Below are 22018 nucleotides of genomic sequence, written 5' to 3' on the forward strand. Positions count from 1 at the left end.
TTTGATGTACACCTTCGTTTGAGCACAAAATTAAACAAGTTGAAAATATAGTATGAGTAAACTCACTCACAAGTGAGTTGTCTCACATTGATTAAATCAACACTATTAAAAGTTTTATATAATTTTTTTAAAGAGAAGTTTATACAAATATAATAAACATAACTATATATTTGCATCTTTAACATATAAATTACTACTAGTAAAAACAATTAGTGTTTTACAGTTTGACCATCGGAGAAAGAACATTAGGAACTTATAGTACAAAAACAACCTAATTGGACCAAGTGCCCTAAGCATATAATGTGCATTGTGGAGTAGTATTTGGTTATAAAATAAAAATTTGGCTAATAATCCGATCCGTACCTATTTAATTGTTCTCATTGAAGGTTATTCTCGAATAATCTGTCACTACAAAAAGATTCTTCAAACTATCATAAAATAAAATTAGAAAAATGATCTAAGTGTGATACATTCATACTCTTGGACTCTTGGTTAGGCTGACCTTAAGTCGGCAAGAAAAGCCAGTTAATCATAAGACACCTTGTTAATTTGTCATATAATAATGATTTAGATATATAACTAACACTAACTTGGAAAAATATTGTCATTTTCAGATCTTATTATTAAGTCAAAAAGTTATTAATCAACTATTTCAAGAGATACATCCTCCAATGACCTTATTGACTTGTTTCACAAACTTTTGAGGTTTGACTCCAAAAATATTAAGTACCATATCTCCTAGATCAAGCAAATACTTGAAATGATTGTATGTGTTATCAAAAAGATTTTTATATTCCATACTATATCTTCATTCCTTAATTCAAAGTACTTCGTAGTTTTTTATATTTCATTTTTTAAGTAAAAAAATACAAAAACATAAAATTGAGTCAATTAATGAGTAACGACTAGTGACTTTGTTGTCAAAAAAAACGACTAGTGACTTTTCCTTTGTAAGGAAATGACTAGTTAGTGACTTATAAGTGGGAAGATTTCTTAGCTTTTACTCCAATAGCTTGAGTCTTTAATGACTATAATAATGTCTATTGGTATTAATTTGTGTTTAGATGATGCCAGTTTAATAACAATAATGAAGTATTTTAGTATTAATTACTTCCTCCGTCCCTTTTTGATAGTCCTTTATGGGCATTTTTCACGGGAATTAATATACACAAATAAGAATAGTAAAAATACATTGAAAAGGTAAATTGACATTGTGTATTCAAAAAAGTAGAGAGAGAAAGTAATAAAAGTAAATTTACATGGGAAAGTTAAATTTGCACAAATATTGTTGCAAATTGGAGGGAATTTTGGTAAAAAAATTAATATTAATGGTTGTTGGAAAAAGCAAATGGGGTGAACATTTTGGAACTAAAATTTATCAATAAGAAACTATTATTTAGGGACGGAGGGAGTAAGAGGATACCAAACATAATTTAATATCAACGACGCTATTAGAATTGAATCATTGAAAACTTAAGCTATTAGATATAGAATTATAGAGAATTTCCTAGCAAGTGGGGTTGTTTTGTGGGGCATGTAAGAGTAAATTTTTTAAAAATATATCATCGATAAAATTATACATGTAGAGGCGTAAAAAATTAAAGGAATGAGTTGATGATATATAGTCTGTAATCCGTATACAATTAATATGAGTTATTTTCACATTAAATTTCCTTTGTAACAAGGGTCTTCTAATGTTTTTCGTTTTCATTACCTTTATTTCAAAAATAAATTATACGAAGCAATACCTAGAGTCAAAGATTTAGACAAGAATATAAAAGATTTGAGGCGAATAATATGAGTACGTCGTAGGGTTTAATAATAATTAAATATACTTTCAAATGAATGGTTTGCCGACTAATAAAGAAAAATTGTAAGTAAAAAAGTAATGATGAATGTTTTGACAAAATACAGTACAAGACTCCATAAAGTATAAATCACGTAGTGATGTTGGGAGGTTAAAGAGCAAAAATTTTTGTTAATGATGTAACCATAGTTTTGTCCAACCAACGTTTAATTATAAATTATATAGAACTTAATTAAAGTAATTAAAAGAAAATGATCTTTATTTGGTAAGTTTGATCCTCTCAACTTTTATGGTTTTGTGGAGTGAAAATTCCACAAAGGGGAACACCGTCATATGCATTACTACGTTACGTACACTTATACTTGATTAACTTTCTTACATTTGGTCGATTTCTCATTTTTATATCATAAAATATGCATTGCTTTCAACAGCTTTCTATAATTAAGACTTTGACCCAATTGACCAATTAAAAAACTATGGGAAATCCCTCAATTTATGCAAGCTATAATCATGTAAAAGTTGGAGAAACGAACTAAGATGAGTATTTTATTAATGAGTTATTCTTCACTTGAATTACTATACTAATTTAATCATGTACTCAGTACTCGTATTTGGCCCTTACTTGAAGCAATGCAATCACAATATTGTTGTTGCATTCTTTATATCATTGGGCCCTCTCTTGATGGGTACGGTGCTGATACTTAGCCAAAATTATCTGCTTTAATACCATGATAAAAATGACTAATTAAGCACAAGGTTATATAGTAAAGGATAAAAATGACTACGTATAAGTAGGGCTGTACACAGTTTGGTCTTAATCGTAACCAAATCAGATAAAACTGTATTTTAGTGGTTTGGTTTGTTTTACGGTTTATAAAATTATAGTTTGGTTTCGATTTTTTTGTAAATACGGTTTACGGTTTGGTTTGGTTTTACCGTAAACCAATAAACCGTATTTTAATATTTGTATAATTTTTAAATAAAAAATTAATTATTATGTATTATAAAAAATAAAATAAAATATAAAAAACATGATAAATAAAAAAAAAACTATACGGTAAGTACGCAATATTACGGTTTGGTTCGGTTCGATTTCAATACTAATATGTTTTGGTTTGGTTTGAAATATTGACCAAATCGTATTTTGCAGTTTGGTTTGGTTTGGAATCAAACCGCACCAAACCAGATCATGTTCAACCCTACATATAAGTTCTCAGTAAGATTATTCCCTCCTTAACTCAATTGGTGATAGGTGGAGTAACGTACTTCATCAATCTTATGTGTTAGTCATTCTCTTTTTACCTACTCACGTGTGAGTTAATTCTATTTCTTTGAACAATATATCATGAAAGGGAATTCATATGTGAATCTACGCTAGCATTAGGAATTGAGAATTAAATAGTGTTAAATATGGGTTTGGTTCGCACCTGCAAGTCAAAAGTGAGAGTCAGAGTCTACTTCACAAGTCCAAAGAAGATTCTATTCCAAAACCATATGGCAATAGAAGGGATAACCCTTTAGGCTTTAGCCCTATAAAATGTTCAGCTCTATCTTCTTTTTTCAATGCGGGACACTTATAGTACATGAGTTGTTTTGGGAAGTTTAATTTATACTTCAACAATGCGTCTATGGGACTACGACCTTTGAAGGATTTGGAGGATGATTTATTGCTACCAAAAAAAATGACATAATAAATAAAAATGGGCATGAAATAATGGCATTCCTCCATGACATATACAACTAGATAATAAATAAAAATGGGCATGAAATAATGGCAATCCTTGATGACATAGATATTATACAAGTAAATAAATAGAGTATAGTACTAGTAGATCCGACAAGATGAGTAAAATTAGGATAATGAGAAGAGGAAATGGTAGCTTTAAAAGATTTTAAGCAAACAACAGTGAAGCAAAAGCCGGGGCCAAAAAATGGTAATAATAATGTAGTGGCACAAGTACTAACTAGTAGGAGTGAGTGAGTAAGTGAGTGAGTGTGAGTTAGTTTGAATACACCCACAAACACAATCCTACTCAAAATCCCCGTATTCCTAGATTTAGCAGACACACACACTCACGTACGTAGCGTAGTCGGCAGGCGAATCAATTCTATTTTACCTGCTTACTATTTTCTTTTTGAAATTCCCCCTTTTCTATTCCCCAAAACCAGGAATACTAAAATATATCTAGCTAGTTCATGAAATCAGAGAATTCTTTGGATTCATGCATGCAATACTCGTATTCTATCGCGAGAATGAATAGCTGTCTTGATCTTGTGGATGTCAACAAATTTAATATGCAGTATAGCAGTTTAGTTTTTAAAAAAAAATTAATTTTTTAATTGAGATTATTTTTTTTTCTTTTTTGATAAATAATTGGAATCCGATTAATTTAATTAAAATTGATTGATCAATTAATTTGTAATGGCCTGAGAATATAGAGTATTTTATACGTGTTTAGAAAATGAATAAACCAAGAGTAATTCATTATCCACCATATATATGTACGTGAGATATATAAGTTGAAAATATTGAATCTAGTATCCACCGTAAGGAAATCAGGTGTCGAATGCCCGAAAAAAAAAAAAACTCTCCTAAGCAACCTTTCCAAATTGTTTCCAAAACTTGAACTATAGACATACATCTTGTAAAATTACAACAACTCTCGTTTCAATTTAATCGTGTGATAGTAAATTAAATAGTGATAATAACACTAGTGGTAAACGGGAATGTAAACATAAAATCTTTCTAGTGGCTCCACGCTATTTTCCCACGCACAAAATCCCAACAATTAGTAGTGGCAAATTTACATTCATAACCTCCTGAGCTTACCCTTATAAATACACTCCCTTTCCCCACCTCTTCCCCATTATCCCCCACAAAAAGTCATACCTAATTCTTCTCTTTCTACTTGAAAAAGGGAAGGAATTGAAAGAAAGAAACGAGAGAAATCTCTTTCTTATCTCCCATATATCTTTCAAGAAAGTATGGAAGAATCTGTAAAGCTCAGGAGGGATAGCGCCATTAATTAAGATTGTATTACTTTTTATTATACTTTTTCCGTTTTAAATTACTCGAAAGTGTGTATCATTTAAACTTATTTACGGAGTATGAAAAATGGAAAAATCACGAAAGTATTAAATTTTAAAAAAAAAAAAAAAGTAGTGGCGCTATCTATCCTGAGTTTCACGGGTTCTTCTTACTATGAAACTCTGTATTCATTCTTTTCACTCACGGGTACGATATCTCTTTTAGCACGAGTTTAACTTGGTATGCATGCTTAATTACACTCTATTTTACCTTTTCTTTTTTCACTTTTTGTATGACTCTTTATATGTCTAGTTTTGTGTATGGAAATTAAGAGTTTTTTGCATGCTTGTGATAGTAATAAAAAGACAATATTATTTGACCATTTGTGTATGGAAATTAAGAGTTTTTTGCATGCTTGTGATAGTAATAAAAAGACAATATTATTTGACCATTTGTGTATGGAAATTAAGAGTTTTTATGTGCATGAGGTTATATTTTACTTTGGAAAAAAAAAATGAAGATTATGCCTATTTTTGGGGCGTATTATTTTTACTCTTCCCATGTATTCAAGATCAACTTTTCAATTACATGAAGTTTTGATTTTTTAGACTATTTTTTTTTTGTACATGATCTTGTTAAAGGTATATTTTAATGTATCAATTAACATTTATTATTATATAATTATTGGTACTTTTTGTACAAAAATTCGATATATAAATGGTTGAATTGGGGTAAAGTACGAACTTATATCGGTAGTCAAAGAAAGGAAAATCGACCAACAAGTGAATTTGAAACAAACATTAATAAAATAATTTCAAAAAGGATTGGGATCAAAACATGATTGTTGCATACTTACTCCGTTTCTTTTTAATTGACACGTTTCTTTAGTCACGTTTGTCAATGCACAAATTAAATCATTAATATCTTTAATTATCGATAAGCAAAAATCATAAAAAAGTTGATATTATGAAAATATACATTGTGATGAATCTAACAAGATCCCACTTGATTATATTTTTCCTTACATATCACAAAACATTGTCAAAGGGAGGTGTGTAAATAGTGTTAAAGTCAAAACGTGTCAACTAATAAAAAACGGAGGTAGTATAAATAAATAAATTAGCCAGGAGTTCCTAAAAGGATATGAAAAACATGATACCAACAAAGAATGTTTCCTATGCTCTATTTTATAAGATTTTAAAATAAAGACTACAAGATTGCATTACTTATTTAACTAATTCAACCTCAATACATGTGAAACAAGTTAAAACTATTACTAATCTAACTAATTTATCATCATGCTTTGCATAAAAAAAATATATTTTAAAAAAAAAAAAAACCGATCAAGCCAACAAGTTTCTGGGTTTTAGATTAATTTAGTACAAAAATGAAAAAAAAATTAATAGAAATATATATATATATATATATATATATATATATATATATATATATATATATATATATATATATATATATATACACACACTCTCATCTATTTGTTCTATATCAAGCTAAAATCCTGTCAAAAAAAATAAAATAAATAAAAAAAGCTATGAATGTTTTTATTTCATAAATCAACTACCTTGTTGAAGATCCTGATTTTAGTTCACTAGCAATGTTTTAGTAATAGTGGTTTTTGACCTGGCCACTAATACAATATTGACAACTAAAATTGATGGATATGATATTTCATATTGCCTTCACCAATCAAATATAGTGCACATGTGAATCACTCTATTTAACTTAATTTTTATATGTGTGTGTTATACTATTATTTCTATATCTCCAAGTAAGGAGTTTGAAAGTTGAGTTGTGATTTGTGATTCAAGGTCGAAGAGATTACTAATACACTAGCTAGTTAAATGAGGAAAAAAAAAAAACCCTAGCTAATTGAACATTCTTAAATTAGAAACATATACTTATGGATTATAAAATTATCAAGCTAAGTTTCATGAAATTAAATACATTGATTGAAATTAGGGTTTTATTTTGTCATGTTCTAGCTAGACTCAATTTACAATTTGGTTTTCTCTTTCTCATGGGACCCATCCTATTCCCTCTCCTTTTCATTAATACTCCATTGTCGCTTGTCTTATTCAAGTTTTAAATGTCTAGATAAATTAAAATAAGTAATTAATGACCAAGAGCTACCCTTCTGCTAAAAAAAAAAGAAAGGTAGATGAATGTATAATTAGGGAAAAGTCTATTGCTTAACTAATTTGTTAACTAACAAGCCAAGGAGCAAAATATCCTTAATAAGCAACACCCTCTATCATTATTAGACTCGAGTACATATTGAGTAAGGGTGTGATCGACCTTTAACTTTCTATTATGTAATATAAATTCCGTGTTTGTTAAGCAAAAGACTTTTTAAGTAGAAGTCACAAACTCACACTCTACTTGTACACCTAATTTCTTATAAAAAATGTCTTCAAAAAAAAAAAAAAATTCTTAAAAAAAAGAAAAAACAAAAAATGTAGTACCAAAAATAGTTGACAAGAGATATGATGGGCATACAATTGAGGAAATGAAGATGGATTATATGCCAAATCATGACTTTCAAATAATTTTAGTTAAGTAATGACTATACCCACGTAATATGGGGACATGCCACAGGTAGAAAGCAACTGTAAGGCTGGTATTAGTGGTGATAAATTCCACGTGTACGGTTGGGATAGATTCAAGATCTAAGAAGAGGGCCATCTATAAAAATTATGTACTACTTTAGGGTGCATAGCGTGTAAATATTGTATGGGGACAAAGGTAGCAGAAGATAATAAAAATATGGGATGATGAATTGATGAGTTGAAGTCGTCGCACCTTCTATAAATTCTTTCATATAGATTATAGACTATGGAGTACTTCATTTGTCCAAATTCTCCTCGAATAATCTTCTTGTTAGATTTTAACATGTAAGTAGTCGTAGTATATGAAGAAATTTGGTAAAGTGATCGAGGTGAAAAATGTAATAGTAATAGATTGAGTTTGTGGAGGAGTTTTCATCAAATGAGTGTAGCAAACCTCTTATCTTATACTCGTATAAAAATAAATAAAATTCGCATGGTAATATCTACATTTTATGGATATCTTAAAAAGAAATACAAAAATTATTTACGAACAAAGGAAATACTAATAATGTAGTGCAATATGTAATATAATTACAGTAAAATAGATATGATATGAATTTCATAAAGATTTAGCTCATCATATTGTTTCCCAACATTCATTCAACAGTGGTGGCAACTTTGCTTCAACAGATGCTGCCATTAACTTAATTAGACCATATTTTAATTCAATTTTTATTTTTATTATGAGTCAGCACAAACAGAAACTCTATCTCATCAGTGGAATCTGTAGGGCAATGTCGTAACATAATATGTACCATAAATTAGTTGATTAAATCTATACTAGCTGATAGAAATATGCAATTATATTGGACATTTTGTTGTATACTAAATTAATGCGTGTTAGCTTAACTTTTAGACTAGGAAATTAGTTGTGAAGGAAGGAAGAGATCCAACAATGTAAACCGGCTTCAACCTACAATATTGGTTGATCAGAGTGTATTAAGATCAATGTATCATTTACATGACTAATCGACTTTGATTTTATTTCAAATTTGAGACATACTTCGTACTAAATTCGAATCGAATTTAGTTTCGAATATAACAAGGTTAATGATCCATCAATTTGTAACATCTGTGATTTATTCATACTGTATTATACGGAGTAAAGTCTTTACACTCTTAGAGTCAATTATGCAAAATTCCCTTAACTTAAGTCGAATCAAATTTAGTTTCGAATATAATAAAGTCAATGGATCCATCAATTTCTAACATCTGTAATTTATTCATACCGTATTATATGGAGTAAAGTCTTACACTCTTAGAGTCAATTGTGCAAAGTTCCCCTTAACTTAAGAAATAAATTAAAGGTGGACATGCATGAAGAATGAAGAGGCATTGATTTTTTTTATTTTTTTTTTTTGAACGGAGGCATTGATTTGGGAAGCAATAAATAAGCGTGGGGGGAAGCAAAGACTAGGGCTGTGGCTGCGCTGCAAAATCGCTGCATCCTAATAAAGTGAGCACTGACCTGGGCTTAATATACCCACCGGATACGCTTACTTTCTATTTACTGCTCTTCCACCCATTTCGACTACTTTTTATTCATTCATTGCCTTTTTTATACGAGAAATTTTCCCCATCATTTTATGACATATTTCCTCCGTTTTTACGGAAAGACTTGCATGGACCTGGTCCATAATAATATTATTGTGGATGCAAGATTTATACACACGCAACTGACATTATATTGAACATAGTGACCCTTATTTTTAACCTAGTAACCTTAATTTTAACATAATAACCTTTATTAAAACTTGTATAACGTTTAATATTATTGTGAATTTGAATACGATGTTATGACCCTAATTTGAACATAGTGACCTTTATGATTCATATTAACCAGTATATAAAGTATTTTATTAAAAAAATTAACCTCTTATAGCCTATATATTACCAAAATGACTTTTATTTTAACATAGTGATCTTGTTTTTATTATAGTGACCTTTTTTTTTTCTTTTTATTAATAAAACAAACATATTTTCTCTAATACTAGTGGTTCACAATAAATTAGTGTGAACCAGGTTCATTTAAGAATTTGTGCCGTTTTTAAATACTTGTTCTATTTCTCCATGCGCGGAGTTGAAAAATTTGGAGAAAGTAATAAAATATAGAGGTAGTGTGGTAGGTGGAAGAATAAAAATTTGTAAAAACCAAAAATAGTGGAGAGAATTGGAGGAGTTTGAATATGAAATTAATAAAATATAATTTATGTTGGGTCCACTAGGTGAGAGTAATGAATTAAATATTGTAAAAACATTTCAAATAAGGAAATGGAGCAAGTATTTAAAAACGCCCGAAAAAGAAAAGTGGAGCAAGTATTTAAAAATGGAGGGAGTATATGAACTTTGTTGATTCCCCCCTTGTTTTAATAAGTCTTACAGTTTGACCGACACATAGTTTTAGACAATTTAATTGATTTAAATTAAATAAGAGGTAAGTGAGGTAATTAGAGAGTATTAAAAAATTATAAAAGAAAGATAATGGGGTTAATAGTTTATTGAAAAGTAATGAATGTGAGAGGAAATATATAATAAAAAAAGTAATAATGGATTTGGGTGGAGACTATGAAAAAAGAGAGATATAATATTTTAATGTAACTTTCTACTAAAAAATAAAGTGTAACACTTATTAAAATATTTTCGGATTTAGTAAGTATAACACTTATTTAAACACGGATAAAGTATGATTTATATGCCAATATAGAAATTCTTTTTTACAATAAAGGATAAATAAATTGTAAAGAGGATAAATTATATATAATCGAAACTAATAAAACTAGTACAACTGTACACGGTACCTAAAGTTAGGTTGATGTTGTGTTTGCATGCTGTGACTAATTATCATGATTGTGATGATGCATGTAATTTTTCAACATGAATATCAATTCCACCTAGTTTAACTAGAACTGTACCTATAAATGTAATACTTTAAACTTAAATTTAGATGTCTAAAAATAGGTTAATGTTGTGTTATCTTATAAACAAAATCAACCATATTCTATTTCTGAAAAAGAAAAAAAAGAAACAAACAAAAACAATCTTAATTACTTTTATTTCTTAAAATGAATCCCCTTTTGAGTGAGGATGGTTGTAAAGAGATTCACACGAGTATATGAATATGTGTAAAACAAAAAAAAAAAAAAAAACAAAAGATGAAAGGGGAAAGAAAAGATTAAGCTAAATTGTTGTGGTACACAAATGGGTTATTATTGTAGCCATAAAATGAGATTGGAATAAATTAAATTTTATCCGAATTGTTGACATTTTAAAGTAGAGTTGTTATGGAGCAAAGTCAAAATGAGCTAAATAAATCTGCTTCAATAGATTATCGAGGTCGTACTGTTGAGACAATTTGTCAAGGAGACCGTAAACAAGATGATGTCTTCTCAATATTTCAAGGCAGAAATAATCCTTTTGAATCCTCCTTCACCATTATCCTTTTACAAATATCATTAGTTCTTGTTTTAAGCAACATTTTACGAATTCTCTTGAAGCCTCTCAAGCAAACGAGAGTCGTGTCTGATGTATTGGTAAGTCTTGTTTACTTATCTTACTTTTTATGGTTATGACGAATTTAACCTTCTTAATATAAAGGGGGTCGTTTTTGGTGAGGGGGCCGTTTTCAGGGTGGGGAACAGGAGGGGGTGGGAGTTGGGGTGGGGGAAATGGGAGGGTGGAGGGTAGTCGGCAAGGGTTGGGATGGGAAGTCGTGCCGGATGGAGAAGCTAGGCAACCAGCATGGGGAGGGGGGTTCGAGATTGGCCGGGTGGGTGGGGGCGACAGGGTTTATAAAAAAGTTATTAAAGGAAAACTCTTAAATATAGTTAAAAGTTTATTAAAAAAAAATGAGTGGTAATGCTATGAATAATTTAATGTAATACAATAAAGATTACCAATGATAATAACAATATTTCTCATTTTACCAAAGAGAAAAAAGAATTTGAGTGTTATCAAAGAGAATTATCTTTTTTTTTTTTAAAAAAAAGGTGATAATGGGTGAATAATTTAATACGTAGTACTAGGTTAGGTCCCATGACACGCACGGTGATTTTTAGTATTATTATCAATTTAGCAATTCTACACTATTTTAGTTAATGTAAAAAAAATTAGTGTAAGAAAATTGTCTAATAATATTGTGAAATAAACTACCAAAATATTTATTGATATAATCATGGAAGATCCAATTAGCTTTTATGCATTTGATCATATAATTATATTTATGTATTTTAGTGTGGTGTCATTATTTTCTTGTCAATTAAATAAATTTTTAAAGCTATATATCTATCTCGCGAAATAATTCAATTCCCTTTGTACTCACTAGTAAAATCACGTTATTATTTTATCTCAAATCAAGCCATTTACAATATCAATCCGTATTTTCCGAATAATGTATTATTTCTTTATTCAACCTTTCTCTTGTTATGAACTCTAATTGAATATCGGTTTTTTTTTTTTGAAAAACGAATATTGGTATTTTTTTTTTGAAAGAAGTCCTAAAGGACACTAAATATTAAAAATAAAATAAAATAAAATAAATTATAAGTAATCAATCAATTTATCATGTAGTTACTGGTTAATGTTTATTACTCGTATGTAGTTATTGATTATTAAGGTAATTAGCTTGGAAAACTAATTTATAATATTATTTATTATTATTATGGATTGTATTATAATCTATGATATTTTTCCTAGTGTTGTGATTGATTTTTTAATTCTTTCTAAAAGTAAAGATTTAGAGAATAAATTAATTTTTAACAATTAAGGAAATTGACCTATTAGTCAATTTTTTTTACCTCATCAAAACTTTACTTAATTAGTGTTTCCCCCCCCCCCCCCCAAAAAAAAAAAAAAAAAAACCCTTAAAGACACACTAGGAGAAGACACGTGTCATGACTGGTGTGTCTTTTAGTCTATAGTTATTAATTAATTTTTTTTTAAAAAAAAGTATGAGTGAAGTAGGAGTGGGAGTGTAGGACCATGTTAGGTAATAAATAAAGTAGCGTAAGGTATTTCCATTTAAGAAAGTGCTGCAACTAATTGAAAATGACCGATTAAAAAAAGTATTGTAATAATAATAATTAAAAAAAAAAGAGTAAAGAGAAAGGGTATGTATTTATTTTTCATTATGAATTTGTGATTATGAATACTAATTAAGTAAAAGCTATTAGACTATGTAAATACTTGTGTATTTTCTAGGTGTATATTCTCTAGGTTCACTCCCCTTCTCCCTTTGCATTTATTATTTGTCTGTTCACACTCCTTAATCATAGCTTAGTGTTTTGTGTAACCTTTGTATTTATACACCTTTCCAATAATGGAAATGTCAAGGGATTATTTCCTATATGGTATCAGGCTAGGTCCCTCTATCTTCTCTCCCCCCTTCTCTCTCTCTCTAGCCGTGTATTGATCACCATGGGTGACTCACCCAAAGCTCCAAAAGCTTCCGCTTTACACCCCGCTTTCACTGTAAACAACATCAAAAGTGTTATCCCCATTACCCTTCAAATGGATCGTGCCCAATACATTTCTTGGGTTGAACTTTTCAAAATTAACGCTCGAGCACACCAAGTTCTTGAACACATCCTCCCCCCCTCTGACCAAGAAGCCGCTGCCTCTGCTCTTGAGTCCACCGATTCCAACCTTTGGCGTCGCCTAGACGCAATTGTGCTCCAATGGATATATAGCACTATATCCAACGACTTGCTCAACACAATTCTCGTCCCTAATTCAACCGCTGCTGCTGCGTGGGGAAGGTTGAAGGACGTTTTTCAGGATAATCAAACCAACAGGGCTGTCCAACTCGAAACCGAATTCTCCCAAGTCGATTTGAACAATTTCTCTAATATGTCTGCCTATTGTCAACATATTAAAATGCTTCCGGATCAACTTGCCAATGTTGGGGCTAAAGTTTCCGATCACCGCCTTGTTATAACCCTTGTTCGTGGTCTTCCAAAGGCTTACGATAACATCGCTGCTCTTCTCCAACAATCCGACCCCCCTGTTTCTTTTCAAAAGGCTCGTTCTATGCTCCTTTTAGAAGAATCGAGGCAAGCAAATCAAGCATCTAACGAGGCAAATGCTGTAGGTTCTGCGTTAATGGCTGCGGGAAATTCCTCTCAAATGCACGACCCTCACTCTTCTCCTTCCCATAATCAGCGCTCCAATTCAAGAAACAACAACCGCGGTGGTGGCCGCGGTGGTCAGAACAGGGGTCGTGGTAACGGTGGCCGCCAGGGGAAAGGTCGTGGTGGCAGCCGCGGCTCGCAACAACCACAACAACAGCAGCCACCGTCGTCGGCCTAGCAGTGGGGCACCTCCCCTGCCTGGAAGTTTCCCCCTTGGAGTGGTTGGGCTTCTCCTCCTTGGGCCATGCCTCCTTGCCCTTACCCAACTACTCCTTGGGCTCGTCCTTCTGCTGGGCCCAGACCTCAACAAAGTGGGATTCTTGGGCCTCGACCTCAACATGGACAGCAGCAAGCCTTCTCCGCTCAAGCCCCATCTTCAGTTGGATATGCTCCCACATATGTTGAAGCTGCTCTTCATACTCTCACTCTCACTCCTCCCGATGAAAATTGGTATATGGACACCGGGGCTACCTCTCACATGACATCGCACCAAGGTAACCTCTCGTCTTATCTTAATTTGAGCAAAAATCATCAAAATATTATTGTTGGCAATGGTAGTGGTATTCCAATTCGTGGCTATGGGCATACTTCCCTCCCTCCCTTCACCTTAAAAAATGTCATTCATGCTCCTAACCTCATAAAAAATCTGATTTCTGTCCGAAAATTCACTAGTGATAATAATGTTTCCATAGAATTTGATCCGTTTGGTTTTTGTGTGAAGGACCTTCGGACGGGGACAACCCGTATGAGATGTGATAGCTCGGGGGAACTTTACCCCTTCTACAACACCGCCAACCTCCACTCCTCTCCCACCGCCCTTGCCGCCCTCTCCTCCTCTTTGTGGCATGAACGTCTTGGCCACCCCGGGACACAAGTTTTGAGTTCCCTCAAGAAGACTAATTTTATTGAGTGTAATAGGATTTCACAATCTAATGTGTGCTCTTCTTGTATTTTTGGAAAACATGTGAAACTTCCTTTTTATTCTTCTACTTCATGCACTACTTTGCCATTTGACATTTTGCATAGTGACATATGGACTTCTCCTAAACTTAGTAGTGCCGGACATCATTATTATGTGCTTTTCTTGGATGATTTCACTAATTTTCTTTGGACTTTTCCTATTGCTCGAAAATCTCAAGTGCATGATCTCTTTCTACAATTAAATGCATTTGCTCATACTCAATTTGAACGTGATGTGAAATGTTTCCAATGTGACAATGGTGGTGAATATGATAATGATCCTTTTCGAAAATTTTGTGCCTCTAATGGAATGGTGTTTCGCTTCTCTTGTCCTCACACTTCTCCTCAAAATGGGAAGGCCGAGAGAAAAATCCGTACTATCAACAATATGATACGTACTCTTCTTGCTCATTCCTCCGTCCCTCCTTCTTTTTGGCACCATGCTCTCCAAATGGCTACATATCTACATAACATCCTACCCACCAAACTTCTTGCATATGACTCACCCACAAAAATTCTCTACCAACAAAATCCATCTTACTCTCACCTTCGTTTTTTGGGTGTCTATGCTACCCTCTTCTACCCTCCACTACTATCAACAAACTCCAATCTCGGTCTACACCATGTGTTTTCTTAGGATATCCCCCTAATCATCGTGGATACAAATGCTACGACATCTCTACTCGAAAAATCATTATCTCTCGTCATGTGATTTTTGACGAAACTCAATTTCCATTTGCCAAAATTCACACCCCAAAACCCACTGATTATGATTTCCTAAATGATGGGACTTTCCCCTTCTCTTCTCCATCAAATCTACAATCAGCCCACTTCTCAACCTCCAGCCCAAACTCAAACTCTCTCTCCTACTTCTGCGGCCCACTCCACGCCAGCCCACACTACTCCCATTTTCGGCTCACCAAACAGACCTCCTCCTTCTCCTCAAATGGGCTCCTCTCCAACTCGGCCCAACCGAATCCACCAAACTCCCCTAATGTTTGGTTCTATTCCAACCTCACCCTCCAGCGGCCCAACTTCTCCAGCCCATTCCCGCCCTGAGCCCACTCCCGCCATCTCTCCAGCGGCCCAACGCCCCAACAGGCCCCCTCCCCCACCTTTGCAAGTCCAAACTCGTAGTTCTAGTGGCATATTTAAGCCTAAAGTCATTTTTGATTTAAATTGCCAAACTACTCCTTCCCCTTTGCCCCGAAATCCAGAAATTGCCCTTTCCGACCCGAATTGGAAAAATGCCATGATGGATGAATTTAACGCTCTTATTAAAACTAAGACATGGGAGTTGGTGCCCCGCCCCCCCAATGTCAATGTGATTCCTTGTATGTGGCTTTTTAAACATAAAAAGAATGCTAATGGTGTTTTTGAGAGGCACAAAGCCCGTCTTGTGGTTAATGGCAGGAATCAACAGGTTGGCATCGACTGTGATGAAACATTTAGTCCAGTTGTCAAACCGGCAACCATTCGCACCGTCCTCAGCATAGCTCTCTCCAAGTCTTGGTCCATTCATCAAATGGACGTCAAAAATGCTTTCTTAAATGGTGATATTTCGGAAACAGTTTACATGCACCAACCACCTGGTCTTCGTGACAAAGATCATCCGGGTCATGTTTGCCTTCTAAAAAGGGCTCTTTATGGTCTCAAACAGGCTCCTCGGGCATGGTATCATCGGTTTGCTTCTTTTGTGGCTACCATTGGTTTTTCTCATAGCAAGTCCGATAACTCCTTATTTATTTATTCTCATGGCAAGGACTTAGCATACATTCTTCTATATGTCGACGACATTGTGCTCACCACCTCTTCTGACACTCTTCACCAGTCCATCATGACCAAGCTTAGCTCCGAATTTGCCATGACCGACCTCGGCCCATTGAGTTCTTTTCTTGGTATTTCGGTGACTCGACATTCCGGAGGGCTCTTTCTTTCTCAAAAATCTTATGCTGCGGATATTATTTCTCGTGCTAATATGTCTTCATGTAAATCTTCCGCCACCCCGATCGACACTAAAGCAAAATTAAGCTCCACATCCGGGCCCCCAGTTGACGACCCTTCTCTATACCGAAGCCTTGCCGGAGCCCTTCAATATCTCACCTTCACACGCCCAGATATCTCCTATGCCGTGCAGCAAATTTGCTTGTATATGCACGACCCTCGACAGGAACATATGCACGCTCTCCGTCGCATATTACGGTACCTCCAAGGCACTCTTTCTCACGGGCTGCACTTGTACACATCCCATATTTCCGGCCTAATTTCTTACTCGGACGCGGATTGGGGTGGCTGCCCCGATACTCGCCGTTCAACTTCGGGGTATTGCGTGTTTCTAGGTGATAACTTAATCTCATGGTCGGCCAAGCGTCAACCCACTCTCTCCAAGTCAAGTGCGGAGGCCGAATACCGTGGTGTTGCTAATGTTGTAGCCGAGTCTTGCTGGCTACGCAATCTTCTTCTTGAACTTCATTGCCCCATCAAGAAAGCCACGGTTGTTTATTGTGACAATGTTAGTGCCGTTTATCTCTCCGGCAACCCGGTTCAACATCAACGAACCAAGCACATTGAGATGGACATTCACTTTGTTCGCGAAAAAGTTGCCCTTGGTCAAGTTCGTGTTCTTCATGTTCCCTCACGTTACCAAGTAGCGGACATCTTCACCAAGGGTCTCCCTCAAGTTCTTTTCGAAGATTTCCGAAACAGTCTAAGCGTTCATAAACCTACCGCTACGACTGCGGGGGTGTATTAGACTATGTAAATACTTGTGTATTTTCTTGGTGTATATTCTCTAGGTTCACTCCCCTTCTCCCTTTGCATTTATTATTTGTCTGTTCACACTCCTTAATCATAGCTTAGTGTTTTGTGTAACCTTTGTATTTATACACCTTTCCAATAATGGAAATGTCAAGGGATTATTTCCTATAAAAGCTACATAAATATGTTTGTGTGTGTAGGCGGGCATACTCCTTGGACCATCGTTCTTAGGTCGGTACGAAACATTTGCAAAGCACGTGACTCCAGATAAATCGAAATATGTAATATAAAATATTGGGATCATAGGGTTCATGTTTTTCTGTTTTTTTGGGGGAATGAACATGAACCTAGTAGAGATGCTCAAGGCTGGAAAAAAGATATGGGTGATTACATTTCTCGGGGTGTTTTTCCCCTTCGCGACCACGGCATTAGTGATGAGATTCATCGAAGTTGGCTTTAATCCAACAATACTAAAATATAATATAATTTCCATGACTATTCCTTCATGTCTGATTTTCACATCATTCCAAGTTATTCACTTCATTCTAACAGACATCAAGCTTATGAGCTCCGAAATTGGACGTCTTGCCTTAACAATCTCGGTACTAAGTGATTTCTTTGGGTTATTTATGGTTGTTGTTTTTGAAGCAATGAAGCAAGGAGCAATACGTGAGCATTATTTATGGTATTTCATGTCATCTATTTTTATAATTATCACCTTATTATTAATTGCCCTACCACAAGCAGTAAAATGGATTAATAAGCGAACTCCTGAGGGTAAATCTGTGGACCAAAGTTATATCGTTGCTACTTTGTTAACAGTTTTTGTTATTGGGTTTCTCACGGATTTTATTGGGGCCGCAATTGGAAATGGGCCTATTTGGCTTGGGCTCGCTATGCCTAATGGGCCCCCAATGGGTGCAGCCATTAAGCAAAAAACAGAGGTTGTCATGAATGACATTCTTATGCCTTTTGCATATGCTTCTGTTGGACTTCACACGGACGTGTTTGCAATGATTTCAGATTGGACTGACTTAGTTCCCATCTTTCTAGTGTTTTTGTTTGTTATTTTTGCCAAGCTTGTTACAATGGCTATGTTGGCCCGATTTATGGAGATGTCGTATAAAGATTCGTTTGTTTTAAGCATCATGCTTAGCTTTAAAGGTCAAACTGATTATTTTCTCTGTCTTCACTGGCTGGATTTAGAGGTACGCTTTCATGATTAAATCTCATCTTAGGCCACTTGTTTTTATTTTTTATTTTTTATGTTATACTGTTATGTTATTACTGATCAAACTATGTTTGTGCAGATCCTAAAAACATCATCTTTCTCATTGATCGTGATTTTGTCAACTTTAGTGACAGCCGTATCCTGCCCAATAATTAACTACATGTATGATCCAAAAAAGTCATACTTGATCAACATACAAAGAACCATTGAACACACAATGCAAGGCTCCGAACTTCGAATCCTAGCATGCATTTACGACCAAGAAAGTGTGGCTACCCTATTTAGCCTTTTAGACTTTGTTAATCCAACTTCAAGCAACCCATTTAAGGTTTTCACTCTCTACCTCATCGAACTCTTAGGCCGAGGCACCCCGATGCTTATCGACCACTCGAAGAATACCGACGTCTATTGGGACAACAACAACCAGATCATTCATAATGCCATCAAGCACTACGCAGAGGCTCGTGCAAATATCATTACTATGAGAAGTTTTACAAGTGTTACCCCTAGTCGTACAATGTACCAAGATATATGTGAAATGGCCTTGTTGTACAAGGTTAAGTTTATAATTTTACCTTTCCATAAAAAAAGTATTAAAGATGAGAGTGAGTTTTCAACTGAACTAAGGCCAGGGGTACAATCGTCTAATGCGAATATACTATCTAATGCACCGTGCTCTGTGGGAATATTGGCATGTAAAAATGATGATATATGGGGGACAAATTCAAGTCCAATATTTGTTCGGAAACATTGCCAATTTGTCATGCTATTCCTTGGTGGGCGTGATGCTCGCGAGGCCCTTTCATTGGCGGGCCGCATGGCAGAACATCCTAATGTGTCGTTGATTGTTTTTCGACTCTTGCCAAGTGAAGATAGAGGGTATAATAAGTTGGAAAGAAAGATGGATGATGGAGTGGTAGCTTGTTTTGAGGTACAAAATGAGTGGAATGATAAAGTAGAGTTCAAGGAAATTTTTGTCAACAATGGTCTTCATACGGTTTCGACTTTACAATTGTTGAATAATAGCATTCCAATAGATCTTTGGATTGTGGGAAGAAAAAATGGAATTGATTCCATTTTATTAGATGGTCTATCAGAATGGAGTGATAATCTCGAATTAGGATTAATAGGCGATTTTTTGATTTCAATGAATGTTGATACCCTAGGAGGATCTGTATTGATAGTGCAACAACAAATGTTAAGAAATCCAGAATCTATCATGGGGTTGTTAGTACGTAGATTAAATTTTCTGTTAGATTTTTTTTTTCTTTCAAAGAATGTCATTGAAAAAAAAAAAAACTTATCTTAGCTTTCTTGGTTTGTAAATTGTACTATAATTGATAACCCCAAAATGTAGTGTCGGATTTTATGCGTACATAATTTTAGTTATATAAACTTCTATTTAAATTTTATAGACCAGATCTCAACTTTGTTAAAATTATTGATAATAATTAATGGCAAAATTACAATGGCTGTAATAAAAATGTAATCATTATTAGACCAACAAAAGCTATTCAATAAAATAAAACTAATGTAGGCAATATAGCTCACAAATAAGAGATACTGTATATGTGAATAAAGAGTACTATGGGAATACAATTTGAATTGTACATTATTTTGTTGAGTATATAGCAAACAAGATTCGAACTTGCAATTACACAGAGGGGATATGATAGAGCTAATTCCTTCTAATCTGGGAATAATGTTAACCTTAACATTTGCCAAATCGCTTTTAACCCAATAAAGTGGGCTGTAGCGTACTAGCGTTTACTCAAAAAAAAAATAAAAATAAATAAATAAAGAAAGTGGGCTGTTGTGGGCTGGGCTTAATATGTCTACCGGATACGCAAACTTAGACATATTAACCTTTTATTTTTATTTTTTTTAGAAGGTAAGATGATAGTAGTTGAAGGCTAGTTTCGAGACTAGGTAGATATTTATAGTCCCTCGCTCAGAAATAAACATCAATCAATTACAATATACTAAAGGCGAAATTTAGAGAACACTTGGCAAAATATTATAAAAAGTTTTCCCTCCAAAACCACTTACTAAAAAAAACTTATTGTAATTAAATTATGACTTTTAGTTTGTATAAAATCTAAAATAAATGTCCTTAAATATCAAATTGCCCATTATAACTATTATATGTTTAATTAATTTCTATCACAATATTTCATACTTTTTACTACTAAGTCTATTTATAATATTTATATTCATTTTTTTGGTAAAATTTATTGTCATTAGATTTATTTAACAATCGTGCATTGCACGGGGTTTAATCCAGTTTACTATAATAAAAATGAACATTTTCTAACTGAACATATTTTACAATAATTTTGTATTTCTCAAATTAAATGTTCATTTTCATGCAGTATGATGTTCATTCTTAATAAATAAATGTTCATTTTCAAACTAACATTACCAATACGAGTACTGAATCGCGATTTCAAAATCCTGAGCTCCACCGCCATTAACAACCTTAGCTTCACCTTCACCATTACCATTCTCAAAATTATTCCTTTCACTATCATTATTCTCATCGCCATCATCAATTCTGTCATCACCAGCTTCGCCATTAGAAACTTTCTTCGAATCCTCCCCTTCTTCCGTCGTTGAATAAGAAGCAAAAGCTTTAATACTCGCACCACCAGCTACACTATCTCGCCGGCGAAAAGAATCGCAATAATCCGCCGCCATCGCCGTTATCATCGTCGTCACACCGATTCTCCGCGCAATACTAGCAAATGTTCATTTTTTTTTTCTAGTTTATGATCATTTTGTTTCTAGCAAATGTTCATTTTTATAGTGCGGGACCAGCCAACTATGACTGCTCGCGAGACCAACTAAAAATTTGCGGTAAGATGAAGGACTCTAGTGAAGCGACACCTCTCATAGGTTAAATCAATCCAGCTCTGTAGATTAACGCTTGAGAGTATAGGGAGGAGGTAAGAAATTAAGGAAACCTTGTACTCCCAAACAATTGTAGTTGGTGGGTCTCAAACTTGTAACCTCAAGATCCATTCTCCACCAAACTGCTCGGTCAAACTTAGAAATAACTACTCTATTACCCCTATTATTTTTTTATTCATTCATTTATACGTACGTGACTCCACTGCTTATATACGAAGTACTTTAATTCTGGTCATGGTTTTAAATTTTTTTTATTGCATAATGACATGGTCAAAGACTCATTATTCTTGTAAAGCTAGCTAGCATGTTTGTAACTTGTAGACTATTCATAATTTACAGTGTTGACTTGTATCGTTAGATTAGCTGATCAGAAGTGTTGAGGTATAATGTGGTCCTTCTAATAAAAAAACAAAATATAAGATTATCTATATACTTCCTTCGTTTATGAATACTTGCTACACTTTTTAAGGTAATGTTAATTAGTAGTTTAAATTTTTTCATAACTAATAAAAATAGATAAAGATGGTTAATTTTTTGTTTTAAGAAGCCCAAATAAAAATCCAAAACATTGAA

At 33.7% G+C, this 22018-nt stretch overlaps 1 pseudogene; it reads left to right on the plus strand.

Annotated features, from left to right (window-relative positions):
- The first annotated feature begins 17645 nt into the window (after positions 1–17645).
- LOC145572751 (cation/H(+) antiporter 24 pseudogene) lies at positions 17646–19971 on the plus strand (annotated as a pseudogene).
- The last annotated feature ends 2047 nt before the right edge of the window (positions 19972–22018 follow it).

Source organism: Chenopodium album, chromosome 12 (assembly GCF_948465745.1).
Source record: "Chenopodium album chromosome 12, dcCheAlbu1.1, whole genome shotgun sequence".
In the NCBI taxonomy this organism is placed as follows: Eukaryota; Viridiplantae; Streptophyta; class Magnoliopsida; order Caryophyllales; family Amaranthaceae; genus Chenopodium; species Chenopodium album.